The following is a 14,592-nucleotide window of genomic DNA, read 5'->3' on the forward strand; positions in this document are numbered from 1 at the left end:
GCAACCTCCTTCTGGAAGAGCAACCCACAGGGTATCCTGCCCGGCTGTTGGTGGTTGGGGAGTGTGAACCGGACTCACCGTGAGGGAGTCAGTTTTGTTTTTTAAGCCACCTGCCTTCTCCACAGAAAGCATTTGTTAGAATGGGTGCTTCTTAGACCCTGGACTGAAGTATTTTTTAGTCAAGGAAAGCCAATATGAGGGAGGGAATATATTCTTTCGCAGTCCCTGTGCCATAAGAACAAAAGTCCAAGTTGCCACTTAGTATAGTTTAAATGATCAATTCTAGCTTGCTTTGATTAAATTACATATTCAATTATTTTTGTTTGAAATTAAAAGCTTGATTATATTACCGAATGCTATGTAATTTTATATGCGCCATTCACTTATTTAACAATAAGGCACAGAGTGTGATTAACAATGTGGCTGCCAGTAGGAAGAAGCAAAATAATTATTTTTTCAATATACAAGTCCTCATCATGATTCAGAAATCAATATGCATCCGTGGAGGATTTGTTCTTGCCGTGGATTATGGACTTCAGGGTGGCCTCCCCTCATTTCCCTATGAATGTAAAACCTGGAGATTTTGGCTGGCCAGGCCGGTTTTTATTTCTCTCTCTCTCTTTTTTAAAGACTGATGTTTAACTGCAACCACTGGGACCTAAATCAGAGCATCCAGTGCCCAAATATGAATATTAATCAGACGCCAGGCCACAGAGCCCCTCTCTGAGTTTGACAGTTTAAAGGATCAGTTAGTTAATTAGAAGATGACATGGCATGCCCCGTCCCAAGGCTCTGTCCTGCCTTCTGTCTCCTCTTTTCATTTTCCTTTTTGACAAGTTGGATTACATCATTACTTGTAGTTTCACTTGTTATCCCCACTATGAAATAAGAATACTTTAAGCTTTAATTACCCATGATTTCTTCCTGCTCTCTCTCAAAGACCAGGCTTCAATAAAACTCAAAGGAACATGCAAGAAGAGGAGGTTCAAAAGCCCACGAACATCATCAGCCTTGCGACCCCAGCCACACTGCACACAACATTGTAGCGAGAAATCGAACGTGATTAATAAGCGCTGAAAACTGGCAGCGGTAGTCGAGGTGATTAGCTTTATTTTTTTTTTAAAGATTTTATTTATTTATTTGAGAGAGAGAATGAGATAGAGAGAGAGCATGAGAGGGGGGAGGGTCAGAGGGAGAAGCAGACTCCCTGCAGAGCAGGGAGCCCCATGCGGGACTCGATCCCGGGACTCCAGGATCATGACCTGAGCCGAAGGCAGTCGCTTAACCGACTGAGCCACCCAGGCGCCCGAGGTGATTAGCTTTAAATAGTAAGATGCCTATTCTGACTTTGGTGCCACATCACAGTTGGTGTGCTCATCCTATGACTCATGGACCACCTGCTTGAAAAACCGGGGTGGGTGCCCAGGTCTGCTGAATGGTCGCCTCTTTGGGTAGGGCTTAGGATCTGCATTTAACCAATCCCGCCACCTCACCCACCCAGGAAGGGGGGATTCTGGTGCACCCCAAAGTCTAGGTAATTCTGTTCTAACTGTTTTGGGTGTTTTTCTTGACATGATACTGCTCTTTTAAGAAGGTGAAGTTGGCATGTGGTCTCTAGAGGAGCCTCATTCCCAGGAGGGCAAACAGGGTTCAGATCAGTGTTCAGTTCTTCAAAATGAAGCTTTTTCTGACATCCTAAATAGAATTAACTCTTTACCCTGTTCTCCCCATACTCCTTCTCATGCATCTGTCATAGCATATCTGAAGTTGATGGTGCCATTTGGTCTGTGTGTCGGTGAGCCTTACAGACACGGAGCCACTCAAGAGAAGCAAGTGGGGCTTAGTGTCCTCTCTGACAGACATTATTGATGAAACTTTAAATAAGAAGAACAAGGGACACCTGGGTGGCTCAGTCGTTAAGCATCTGCCTTCGGCTCAGGTCATGATCCCAGGGCCCTGGGATTGAGCCCCGTATCGGGCTCCCTGCTCAGCGGGAGGTCTTCTTCTCCCTCTCCTCCCATTGCTATTTCCGTCTCTCTCTTTCAATAAATAAATAAAAATCTTTAAAAAAAATAAATAAGAACAACAAACCATTTACCATGAATGCTGTGAGCCAGCCACGGTACCAAGTAATTCATAAAGCTTTCTCAGTGGTCTTCACAACAATCCTGTGTGGTGCGATGAGGACTTGGACCCTCAGGCAGAAACAAGCCAAGTCCCAGTGGCTTAGCCAGCGTTTCAAATTCGGCATTCTGAGCCCCAATCCCTGACTCTTTTCCCGGCTCTGCAAAACCTCGCACAGTGGGTGCTTATTTACAGGTGATGAAAAGAAAGGATACCTGTAGGTGTCAGAGGGCATTTTTGAGATGCACCTCCATTGACAGGAGTACGCATAGAAGAGAGGTGAGAGCAGAGAATTAATATCTGTGCTGAAACTCTACTGACTCCTGGAAAGGCTGTGACTTTGGAATGTATCTACATTCGTTTAGAAGGCAGGAGGGAGAAGAAACACCTGCATGAGTCACCAGAGGGATCCATGGAGAGCAGGAATATATACTATCAGGAGGACTCAGGAGGAGTTAAAAAGGACAAGATGGTTACCAGGGTCAGACCTTACAGGGAGAGCAAGACCAGTGGGGGCATTTAGGGGAAAAAAAAAAAAAGCATTAACACAGTGGCCAGAAAGCTGGGCTCACATCCCAGTTCTGCCAGTGAGTGGCTGGGTGACCTTGGCCGCAAGGCCCCCAGTCTTTTTTGGCCTGCAACTTCATTTTCTCCCAAGTTGGTAGAGGTAAAGCTTGGGCCACGGGTCTCTGGGTCCTCCTGCTTAGATAGGTTGAATCGAGGACTTACAGAAGGCTCTTGGTTATGACATTCGAGAGGTCCTTGTGACCCTAGATGAGATGGTTTCAGTAGAGTGTGTTTGTCTGCAGGAGGGACGGGCCGTGAGGGCAAACCAGATCACATGGTGTTGAGGTGAGAAAGAAGAGGAGGTACCTCCTCATAGACTCCTCTGTCAAGAAGTGTGGCGGTGAACAGCAGGAGAAGGAGGAGGTTGGGGGCCTGCAGATGCGAGAGTCTGTAGGTCCGGTGGTTTCGGGAAAAGGGCTGGGTTGGACAGCAGAGTGGGAGGGTTTCTAGTCGGGGAGACCATCGCTGTGAGTCTAGAGAACCTGAGTTCGGAGGGAGAGAGGCCTCCATTCCCTGTAGAAACTGGAGGAGCCGAACAAGAGGAGGGGAGAGAGGAAGAATGTGCACAGAGTTTGTTTCTTCACCAGCACGGCTAACTTGGGGGTGGGGAGTTAACAGGGAGACAGACACATGGATTGCATAGATTCGTGTATTTTCATGAGGTTCCTAGAAACAGTGACGGTTTAGCCGGTGTCCGTCTGAACCAGTCAGGAATCCTTCTGTCCTGTGTTCGGACTGGCATGAGAGAGCTGGGAATAAAGGAAGTGGGAGAGGCAGGAACTGGGAGTCCGCCCCGCCAGCATCGTGGCCATGGGAGACGTGGAGGACACAAGTGAAGAGGACTGGCTTGCCGCAGTACGTTTTGGTATTTTAAAGAAGGAACGGCACTTACTTCTCCATCGTTCCGTGCACCCTGGTTAGCCATTGTTCCTCCAGGCAGGGGACTTTGCTGTCACCAGGAGCAGCCTGGTGGCCTGATCTTCTCGAACTTGACGGGCACGTATGTCAGTGTCTGTACCGGCCATACCTTCAAAGAGCACATCCCTACAGAGGACGCAGCTACAGAGAGCCAAACGGGACTGTGTAGTGAGTACCTCATCAACAGAAATTTACTCTGTTTTGTCAATTCTTAGATTATGTCCAGTAATTCTCTGGGGATTTTTTTTCCAATTAAGATACTAACCAATTAGTTTAAAGGTCCTTACAAGACAGGGCATATATTTGACCACTGTGTTCATCAGGCAGTTCTCCCCTTGATAACTTTACTGGTCCATGAGCCCCCAGGTGGCAGAGAACTAGCAGTCTCTAGTGTTCATGGTACAATTAATAAATAGGTCAGCATGCGTGACAGGTAAAGGGGACTGTGGTATGGCTTGCTCAGGCAGAGCTGTGAAGGAACACGCTCTGTCTCCATTACGGTGTATTTGCTTCTTTTCCTATAACGAAATGCCCTGAGGTGTAGGTCATGGTAGAAGGACTCAGAAAGAAGATGGGCAGAACTCGGGAGTGCTGACGGGGACCCCTGTGGGGTGGAAGGTAGAGAGTGAAAGAAGATGCCGTTAGTGCTCCCGGGTTCATGCTGTAAAATAAATCGTGGTTTCAGAACACCCATTTACCGGCTCTCTCGTTGATCTTCCCAGCGTAGCTCTGCCTACCTGACAGTAGATGAAAGATGTGGTGGTCCCAGGCATCCAAACATTTGGATGCCCATTAACGGGTTCTACACCTTGGTATCTCTCTGATATTACTGTTTCGCCTCAGTAAGCCCACTCACATCAGATATATCCTATCAGAGACTATTTTAAATCACTTCAATTTTCTCTGCCCTTGGGCTCTGCCCATAAGACTAGAATCCAAAGCGGATGAGTGTGGCCTATGATCTAGTGTTTTACTACCCCCCCCCATTTGTATTAGAGGCAACTTCATTAGCTTTTGGACTCACATATATCAGTTTTAAAGATGAAGTACAATGTCAGTAGTGTTTACCCAGTTCTCAAGTATATCAAGTTGTTCTGTTTTCCCAGAGAATGTTAAAAAAATTAGTATTGCCATTTGTGAGAGCATTTTTCTCTTAAAACGAGCCATTGGTCATAATAGTGTTGCTTACTTATTCTCTGAAGTGCTGTTTTCTATCGAAAGTAAATCCAGGATGGAAGCTTGATAAGCAATGTCAGACTTGGTAGTACGCAACCTTAGTGGTACAAGTGAATTATGAAGCCCCACTTCACCGTGTTGTTGTTTTTCCTCATATACGTCTCTCCGTCACTACTTGTTTATCTTGAGTGATTTTAAAATAGTGAATTAGCTTCTTGTTAGTGCCCAAGTCATCCATCCAGCTTGTGCTTTTCCTTTATCGCAAATTCCTTCAGACAGGAACAGTCCAGGAGCCTCTGGCTCAATTACGGGCTGTCGGGAAAAAAAAAATCTATGGCAGGGATGTGTCCTAAATCCTAGAGTCCGGCCAAGGCTGAAACAGAGAAGCTGTGTTTCCCCAACCCACTTTTGGCAGTAGTCCAACCTGGCATCCACCAAAAAAAGGACCAAGTAATTTGCCCGTTAGGACACCCAGTTCTGAATTCGGATCTGGGCTCTTTCTTACTATTTCCTGCCTCTACCCTGTGTCACCCTCTCGCCATTTTATACTTTCCCACCTTCACGCCAACAAACACGTCAGTCCCAGACCACTCCCTTGGACATGGCTTCTGTCCCACCATTTATTTGCCCTCGAGACCACCATCCCTCTGGACTTCCCACCATGGCCAGGCACCCAGCTCCATCTGCCACTAGCAAGTTCTCCCTCACGCTGTTTCACACGCATTACTCCACCTGGATTGTTATTCCCACATCCAAATTCCCTCCTTCTTGCAACAGCCAGCTCAAACCCCGCCTCCTTCACAGAGGCTGTCTTAATTACAGCAGACCCAGAAGCATGGCCCCAGGGAGGTTTGTTGTAATTATCTCGTGGGGGTCATTAGGAGCAGTGGTCCCCTTTGTCCTCAACCTCTGCTCTCTGCAGCCCAGACCTCCCCTTTCCCCCTTTATAGTTCAGTCTTATCTTCCAGAGGGGTTGTCAGCAATCTGGGTATAAAGTCAAGGTTTTACAATTTTTCTGTGTCCCCTCAGAGGGCAGGATGTGTGGTTCAGATGCTTGGTAAACATTGCTTATTAATGAATCACTGTAACGAAGCCATTTATTAGTCATAAAACACTGGGGTTTCTGTCTTCAGGAACTTGTAGCTTTTCCCAGAGGAGGAAGGAGCTGGTCACAGTCACCATCCTGTCCCCAACACTTAGTGTAGCATTCGCCAGTTTAAATGGTTCGGAAGACTGAAAGACATGCCCCCGAGAAACCAGCACATACCAGATGGCAGCAGGTGCTGTACAGAGCACCTAGGATCTAGAGGTGCATTTTGAGGGTCAAGTTGGGCTTGGCTTTAGTATGAATGGGATTTAAAAGCTTGGAGTTCAAACTGGGAGAAGCCGAGTATGCAGAGGGTATCCTACTTAGAGCTAATAGACTCAGTGAAAGCACAGTGGAGGGGGAGACAGGGAAGTCTGACAAAACAGGCATGGGAAAGGTCATGACGGGGCTGAAATTCAATGCCAAGTCAGACGTTCATTCCAAAAACATGTTAAACGTGGTGGCGCATAATCTTCGTGTGGTATGGGAATGGACCCCTTTTTCTCTTTTTACATTCATGATTAAATATAGTCATTTTTATATAGCGTAGGTGATCGTGGTTTCCCATTTACAGGAGGTAAAAAGTTTTTTTCAAAAATACATTTATTTAAATAAAACCGAGTGAGTAGCTTTAAAGAAAAATACGAAGTTTATGGTGTTGAGGCCAAACATCAAAAAGGGTGATTCCCTGTGGCTGGAAATTGGGCATGTACCAGTATAGAAATGGAAAGATTCCCCCTACTCCAGTGGAAGGTTGCTGCAGAAAAGTTACCTAGGCCAAGGCCTACAGGATTGTTGGAGTTTGACCCGGTGGGAAGCCATCGGTGAACCTAGCGAGAGCAGTGGTAAGTCAGACGCAGGGCAGCTATTCCGTGAGGACTGGGATTTTATGTTCCCTGTTTATCACTAAACAGCAGTGTCTGGCTCATCGCAGGCAGGTATGAAGAAGGTGTGAATCAGTAGGTGGTAGGTCTGAAGCGAGGCTTTTCTTTCCACCCGTGGCACTGCCTCCGGCTGCTGATTTCCTCCTACCTCCGCTGGCCAGAGCTGCTGAGCTGGGAGCAGCCTGGTTCCCACGCCCCCTCCCGAGTGAGCTCACAGGACACCGTGTGGGTGGAGGAGGGAGGCAGGCCACCAAGCAGCCCGGCCTGCAGGCTCCTGCGGAGGTCTCCCACCGACACTCTTACGCTTTCTATCTTCATAGATTACCAACACCGCAGGGCCCTGGGCGCCTTGGTGTACTCCAGCAGAAACCAGCCAGTGAGGAGGCCTGGGACGGAGGTGGGGACCACAGACCCCCACCCCCATCTCAAGGGGACAGTCTTTACTCTGCCCCTGTTTGCCGCACATGTGTCAGTTTTGGGTGATTTATCAGAAGATGCCCACAAAATACACATTTTAGGTGAGAGTTCCTGATTGTGTTTTTACTCAGCACCTAATCCAAAACTCTGAAGATGCTGCACTGGTCCAGCACAAGTCTGTGACCTCTGATGTAATGAGATAAAGTCCTGTCTCCTCCTTTGTCCATCCCAGGTTTTGTCAAATTCAGTTGTCCCTTTATGTACATTTTTTCTGACCTGCTATTCTGGTCATTTCTCTGAATCCACAGTCACAAAGTCGGTGTCCTTTTCGTGTGTCCCTTAGCCCGAGTTCCAAATCTCTCCCCCTTTCCTCTTGCTGAGTGTCCTTCATCTTGGCTATTTGGTCCCGTCACTTGCTTTCCTTCTCTGTCATCTGAGTTCAGGCTCCACACAGTTAAGCCTGGCTTAAGCCATCAGGACTTTGAAGGATGTGCTTGCCCCCATCTTAATTCCCCCAAATCCTGGCCTGGCGCCCTCTCCAGTTAACTTCTCTTCTCCTCAGCCTCTGTGTTCACACATCTGTCTTTGTCATGTCTCCTTCTCTTCCGTCCCTCCTCCCTGACTCCAGGCCTGGAATCTTCTTTCCTGCTGTCAGGAATCCCACGTCCAGTGGTTGGAACAGACCCACGTGGTTCCCGGCAGGCCTCAGATAACCCTCAGGATTGCTGGGAGCCTGGCCAGGGTCACAGAGCTCCAAAACTCGTCACCCCTTCGTGCCATTCAGAATGTAGCCTTTGAGGGGTCCGTCACATGTACGTGGGCACAGTGGCTCGGGGAGGACCTGACACATTTCACATCCCCTGGGGTCAGGCTGCTGGGTGGTTGTAAATATCAAAAAGGAAAAATACCATCCAGCATGAGATACGAACACATCACAGTTGCAGCAAGGCCTGCCTTGTCCTCTTCGGCAGGCCAAGTACTTACAGAGGCTGTGTGCTGATCAGGATCATCACGAGTACATTGTGTTGCTTAGATTTTTTTCTATAGCAGCTCCTGCCACTTCCAAGCAGGGACCCAGCCTTTAGAGCCTCTCTGCATGCACCAGTGTTCCTAACGAACATGTGAGGCTGTGGGAAGCAAACGGACGCACAGCAGATCGTGGGCTCTGGGGTTACACAGTCTGAATCCGGATCTCATCCCCAGTGTTACTGGCCATGGGCTCTTGGGTCAGCCATTCTGCCTGCCTGCCCTCCGTCTTCTCCTGCGTGACATGGGGAGAAGAGTGAGCGCTGCCTCATCATCCTGTCTGTATCAGAGAACTCTTGGTTCACTCTGTCATAGTCTGGTTGGCAAATTTTGGTTCACAGGCCAAATCCAGCCCATAGCCTGTTTATACACGGCCTGCATATGAAGAATGTTTTCTGCATTTTATAAAATGGTTGTTCTAGAGGCACCTGGGTGGCGCAGTCAGTTAAGCGTCTGACTCTTGGTTTCAGCTCAGGTCATGATCTTATGAGTCAGGAGATCAAGCCTCATGTTGGGCTCCACTCTCAGCAGGGAGTCTGCTTGAAAGATTCTCCCCCTCTGCTCCTCCCCTCCTCTCTCTCTCTCTCTCTCTCTCTCATTCATTAAAATAAATAAATAAATCTTGAAAAAAATAATAAAATCATGAAATGGTTGTTGACGTAAGTTCCTACATAGTATTCTTGATTTGGCCCACAAAATGTAAACTATTTACGGTCTGGCCTTTTATGGTAAAAGTTTACCGCCCCTGCACTACAACATGCTGGAAGGGCTTTGGGTCCCTTGATGTGTCACTTTCCTTTTGGTTGGTTGCACACTCACAGCTGTGTTCTGAGAACGTTCATAGGCCTTCTCTCTACTAAGTCCTCCCTCCACAGCCCTGGCTTGCGGGGTGGGTGCCACACTATAAGGTGGGGAAACCAAAGTCCCAGGAGACTGTGAATTTCCTTCCTACAACCTGTGAGTTATTCTCGATTGGACTGAGTTGACCTGTTAGCCTCCCTTCCCCACTTGGCTCCCTGAGCCAGGGCCAATGGATGTGCTCCCTCTTCTCTGGGAGGAACTCACATGCATTTGGAGAGGGTTTGGATGTTGCTCTAGGCATTTCAGGGGTCCTAGAGATGACTCACTCAGGAATCCGCCCTCCAGGAATCTCAAATATAATTGGGGAAACAGAGGCACACACTTACTACCAGTAACAATAAGACGCACTGGCACCACCCCAAACACAACGTGCTTTGGGGCCTTCGAGGAATAAAAGCATCTACAGGGGCATCCCCCAGGCTTTAAGCCCGTCAGAAAACCTGAATTTTCTGTTGGAATTTGAGGCCCCTTGGAGCTCTTCCCCACTGGCTGCTTTCACCAAAAATCCTCGTGTTTCTGCCGCCCCATGGCTGATCCCTGTAGCTCTGGCTGCATTCTTGTCCAGCAGTTTTGTGGTTCATCAGGCAACCCTTGGAGCCTGATGCTCATTTGCCTGGGTGGCATTTGAAGGACAGCTGTGGCGGGAGGGCATCTGCTGCCCTCACCCATCTCTCCCTGCCGCCCCTCCCGGGGCTCAGTGTGTGCCTTTGCTCCCAATTGCTTCAAGTGAAAACAACAAGCTATGGGTCTCAGGTAGCCAGGGTGTTCATCGGGAACCTGGAGCCCAGAGGACATGCTGTCAGGACAGTAGCACCTCGGTCAAAAGGAAAAACATCCTTTCGTGTATAAAAATAAGAGTTGAGGTCCTGAGCAGATATTCTGAACTTCTATACCTCTTCAGAAACAAAACACTCAAAGCTGCTATGATAGGTTTTTTTCAACTCATGTGACGTTCGTGTGTTCTGCCATCTTGGGGCAGTTGCTTTTTCTCTTCACAGTGATGATATGATTTTCATCCACCCTTGGCTTTCCAGCAGTTCTTACTCCTTGTTCAAGAATTAGTTCGAGAACTCACTAAATATGGTTCAGACAGGCCATTGAAGGGTCACCCTAACTAAGGTGAAGGTTAACTAGAAGTTACTAAACCGTTTCCTCAACAGATTGTGATTTGAATCTCTGGCCATGACTAGGATGGAAGGCTTGTAGGAGCAATTTTTGCCCTGCAGAAAGGTAGTATCTCAGTCCCCTTGGGCTGCTTAACAAAGTTCGGTGGCTTATAATCAGCGGAAATTGCTCATAGCTCTGAAGGCTGGAAGTCCTAGATCAGGGTGCCAGTGTGCTTGGGTGAGGGCTTGCTTCCAAGTCACAGATTTCGCTGTATTATCACACTGCAGAAAGGACGAGAAGCTCTGTGGGGTCTCTTTTATAAGAACACTGATCCCATTCATGAGGGCTCTACCCTCATCACCTAAGCACTTCCGAAGGGCCCGACCTCCTAAGACCATCACACTGGACATTAGGATGTCACCGGATTAATGTGGGAGGGAACACAAATATCCAGACCGTAGCAGGCATAAAAAGTGCTTTTCCCAGGTGTACGGCCTTGATCTTCTTGTGAGCGTTGGACTCTATGTCCATTTTGGTCACTGTTGTGTTCTCAGAACTCAGGAAAGTGCCTCATAGTGCGTGAGCACTCTGTGAATATCAGATGCCGAATTTATTCACGAGAGATTTCTTGAGCATCTGGGGTTGGGGGGGTAGGGGTGGTCCTCCATAGCTGAATTCGGCCTGGTCTTCTCCACTGCCCTCTCCAGTGAGGAAAGGAGTGATGGAAACACAGAAGGACCACACAGTGTGAAGCGTGCCAGAAAGGAGGTAGCAGAAGAGCAGTCCTTGTTGCCAGGGGCAGCAGTGGGGAGACTTAAGGGGCACACCGAAGATCGCGGAGTTGGGTGGTGCACGCCGAGGGCCCACCATGTGTACGGACATGAGGGTGAAGGACCCTAATGCAGGAAGTGCTGCTGGACAATAGAGGGCACTGCAGGAGGGGTCAGGTCCACGAGCTTGGGAGCTTGGACTGTGCCTTGAGGGCGATGGTTTATCAGCCATGTGGGTGTGTACGTGTGCAGAATGATTCTAGCCGCATGGTACAGTAGGACTTGAAATGAGAGTGGGATTCAAACCAGGAAGAAACAAGTTAATGAATCCGAGATCCTGAAAAACGCTGAAAAGCACTTAAGGAAAAGCAGAGCCAGTGGGCAGGTCTCTCAGAGACTGGAGGGAGGTGGGATAGATTCCGCAACTCATCGGTGCTGGGCCCCGATGAGACTCCAGTTCTCAGCATGAATTTGGCTCCATCATCCCCACCTCTTTTTTGTCATCGCTCTTCCCAGAAGAACATACCTTTCAAGCGTCTGTAGTTTGATGACCCCCATGTTCCTCGTACATGGGGAACAACAGGAAGGTCAGATGACAGGTATCAGACAAATGGGCACCCCAGTGTGTGTGCTAGAATAATATGCTTGAATTATAGATAGATGTTTCCACAATTAAGTGAACGTAAGTTCTTGTCTCCATCTGCTGACTCTTGCGACATCCCCGATGACTTAAGGAAGTTCAAAGAATGATGATAAAGGCTCTTCGCTGGGCACCTTCAGCCGTTACTGTACGTGCCTCTTCTATCTGTCTCTCTCTGCGTGTTCCTCGGTGACCCTTATTTGCACTGTATTTTTCATTACCATGAAGGCAGGAAGAGGAGGTGCCTGATAGTACAGAGCATCCAAGAGGCGTGCTGTGTGCTCTCGTGAGCTTATTAGGCACTTTCCGATGATGCAATTACTAACTTGAAAAGGACATTCAGCATTTTCATCAGACAATGCGTGTCTTTGTGTGGCCCATAGCTTTTCATTTTTCCTGGGACAGCTGTTCTCTCAAAAACAGTTCTATTGTGAATGACTTCCTGTCCCTAAGATCTGTGCCCCGTGGATCGGCAGCATTAAATGCCTTGGTGTGTATCATCGTACAGGTGGACCTCCTTTGGCACAGTTGTGTTTCTTACTCTGTGAAAGCAGCATTTTGAAAATGCAACTATTCTAGGGGTACTAGATGATTTTACAGAGGAAAGGGTATTTTTAAGGCAGATCATCAGTTCGGTAAGTCTTGTTTTAGGCAAAATGGGTACGAGGGTTTTTCATTCTTGAGTCCAAATAATATGTAATCATAAGAGTGGAAAACCAACCATGAGTTGAATTTGAATTAGTATCCTCTCCACTCTTCTCCCCACCCCCAAGCATGAGGGTCTTAGACTCCTAGCTCACGGACGTGTCCTCCTAAAGCAGCGATTCTCAGCATGTCACCCAGGCACCTGGAGTGGGGGCAGGGGGTCCTCAGCACTGTTTCAGGGAGTCTGTGATGTCAAAGCTATGTCCATAAAAACATCAAGATGTTATTTTTTTCTATTGCTCTCGTTCTTTTATGAATGTACAGTGCAGTAGAGTTTTCTAGAAGTCCCTCTATCACATAACAAAAATGATTGAGTGCAGAAGCAAAAGGCCAGCTGTCTTCAATTAAGCTAGACATAGAGGGCTTTGTGAAAATGTAAAACAATGCCATTCTTCCCAAAAAATTCTTGTTGTTTTGGAAAATACGGTAATGTTTCATAAAAATGTTATTTATGTTAATATGTAGTGGGTTTGTTATTGCTATTTTAAATGAATGAAGGAATAAATATTTTCGTATTTCTGACTGTTTCTAACATGATCAACATCGATCGGTATAGCCCAAATAAAAAGCAGCCCTTCAGCTTTCTCAATAATTTTTTAAGAGTGTGGGGGACTCCTAAGACCCAAAAGTTGGAGGAACTTTTCTCAAGTACAAGGCAGTATGTGGTAAAACTCTCCTGGCTTGCAAATGAGATTTGAAAGTTCTCTAACAAAGACCAAAGGGATTTGCCTAAGTTCCCTATTCCTTTAGCAGGAGCCCATTTCTACATTTATCTGTGGATGTGCAAGAAAAATATGAATATAAGCTAGTGTAAAACGCAAGACCTTACCAAAAAATCATCTATAAGCCCACAACGTTGGGGGAGGAAAACCAAGCACACCGTTGTCCTCCGTATATGGTACTTCCAGTTCGCACTGTAGGGTATGAGTCTGTGAGACATCAGCCTTCACCTCTTCATTCAACTGGAGGACGTGTGTTTCCCCAGCACCTTCACAGGGCTGGCCCACGCAGGGCAATGCAGACACAGTTCCCTGCCCCCCTGGGAAGCCAATGTCCTTGTTTAAGGAGACCATGAGTAACAAACAAGCATAAATGATCAGGAAGACAGAGGAAATGAATGGGATGATACCACACAGTCATTTGGAGGATTGAGAAATAGATTCACACAAGGTGCCCAGCAAAGGCTTCTCTAACGAGACTTCATCTGAGCTGAGACGGGGTTGCTGGGTAGATAGGAAGGAGAAGGGAGGAGGGAGGGACATTCTGGTGGAGGGAATCCTGAGGAAGGACACGGCTCAGTGGGGGTAGGGTGAGACCAGAGCCCCGGTAGATGATGGTATAGAGAAACTGATGGGCAAGGACAGGATTTTCTAGGGCATTGGAGGCCCGGTGAAGAATGTGATTTTAATCCAAGTGCGACGAGAAGTCATTGCGGGGTTTTCAAGCAAGCGAAAGAAGTGATCCTGTTTCTGCTTTATAAAGGTGGACCTGGCAACCTTGTAGAGTGGGGAGCCCATGGGTGGGCAAGAGAGGAAGCAGAAAGTGCTTCAGGAGGCTCTTGATGTCATCCAGGTGGAGTGGATGGTGCGCCAGGGATGATAAACAGAAGTGGACAAAATTGAAATCTTACTTGGAATCAAAGAGAGCAGACCTACAGAGAGAGGGAAGGCTCTGGGGATGAGGGCTGTGAACAAGCATGACCTCTGGTTTTGGCTTGACATCTTGTGTTTTCTCACATGGTTGCAACAAAACTCTGCAAGGTAGGTAGTTTTATAGCTAATTAGAGATCAGGAAACCAAACTCCCAATAACCTGCTGAGGGATCCATAGGGCCCTTCCCAGCATCAGGGCAAGTCAGAGGTCACTACCACTGCCCAGCCCCACCTGTGGCTTCTTTTCCCTGGTGGTATGCCTCCGCTCTCTGCTCTAGCCATGGTAGGGACACCAGGTGTGGGTCTCAGATGAAGGTTCCCTTCCTCCCCCCACCCCCCCAGCAAGCCAGGGCTATGAGCTGATCTGTGACAAGTTGCCATGCCTCATCTTCTGGGTCTGAGAAATGGGACCAGATGTATCTGCTGGCCACCAGCCCAAGTGGGATTTTATTTACAGGTTTACTCACATCACAGGTGTGTCTGGGCTCCCAGAGAAAGGGAGCATTATTCTTCAGGCCCTGTTATGCCTCTTGGCAAGACGTGGGAGTCCTCCTGAGAGACAGTTCAACCTTTATAAATATCGAGGCGGGGGGGCGGGGGTGAAGGTTTGGAAGCAGTTGTGAGAATTTTAAACATGAGTGATTTGCTTTGAAACAATA

The 14,592-nt window shown here is 47.7% G+C and overlaps 1 protein-coding gene across 3 annotated transcripts in view; it reads left to right on the forward strand.

Moving 5' to 3' along the window:
- Positions 1-14,592, forward strand: part of PDZRN3 (PDZ domain containing ring finger 3) — a 239,523-nt gene that overhangs the window by 175,391 nt on the left and 49,540 nt on the right. The window lies entirely within an intron of this gene.

The sequence above is a fragment of the Mirounga angustirostris genome, unplaced genomic scaffold (genome assembly GCF_029215605.1).
Source record: "Mirounga angustirostris isolate CCGP_5_RB_7025 unplaced genomic scaffold, mMirAng1.0.hap1 SCAF_1, whole genome shotgun sequence".
Lineage (NCBI taxonomy): Eukaryota > Metazoa > Chordata > Mammalia > Carnivora > Phocidae > Mirounga > Mirounga angustirostris.